The following is a 778-nucleotide window of genomic DNA, read 5'->3' on the forward strand; positions in this document are numbered from 1 at the left end:
TGGAGCACAGCTCCGTGGCTCACATCCCTGGCCGTTGGCCAGCCGCTCCCCCAGGGAGGCCCCTGCAAGCCATGGCAGCCCCCAGGGCCCAACTGCCTCTCGCTTCACCCCGCTGCAAGGTGGGGGGCACGGGCAGGAGCACGCTTGTGGGCGCCCACAGGGCGTATGCCGATGCCCATGGGGTGCAGGCAGCCGTGCCCATGGGTGCGTCCCCAGCCGGGGGGGTCCCCAGGAGGTGCCGGGGTTGGGGGGGAGCCACCCCCCGCACCCCTGTCCCTTGCTGGCCGAATTTCATGAGGACGGAAAGTCTGAACCTGCCGGTCCGGCCGCCGGCCGCGCCCCTGATGACAAATTCACAGCGGAAACACGGACGGTGGCTTCACCTGGGAGCTCCGCGCTGGCCAAGGCCGCCGAGCCCTGGGGACACCGGCACTGGCACCGCCACCTTCCCTGGGCTGGGACGCCCGGCTGGCAGGGATGGGAGGACCCCGGGCAGGGGGCTTGGCTGCGCTCCGGTTTAACTGAGGCTTAATCAAGTGGGTTTATTTGGGATTTAATTAACTGCAGCTGTGGGGGGAGGGCAGGCCCCCGTTGGTCCCAGCCCCGGCACCACGGGTCCCGGTCCCAGCCCTGTCCTGGTTGTCACCCACGTCCCCTGCGGCCTCGGTGCAGACAGGCTGGAGTTGTGATGTGTCCCGTGCCACGCCGTCCCCACGCCGTCCCCATGCTGTCCCCACGCCGTCCCCATGCTGTCCCCACGCTGTCCCCACGCCGTCCC

General features: G+C 69.9%; 1 protein-coding gene across 1 annotated transcript in view; it reads left to right on the forward strand.

The window, feature by feature from the left end:
* Window positions 1–778, forward strand: part of PDE4C (phosphodiesterase 4C) — a gene marked incomplete at its 3' end in the record, with an annotated part of 18,279 nt that overhangs the window by 637 nt on the left and 16,864 nt on the right. The window lies entirely within an intron of this gene.

This window comes from Egretta garzetta, unplaced genomic scaffold, assembly GCF_000687185.1.
Source record: "Egretta garzetta isolate BGI_Z169 unplaced genomic scaffold, ASM68718v1 scaffold392, whole genome shotgun sequence".
Taxonomy (NCBI): domain Eukaryota; kingdom Metazoa; phylum Chordata; class Aves; order Pelecaniformes; family Ardeidae; genus Egretta; species Egretta garzetta.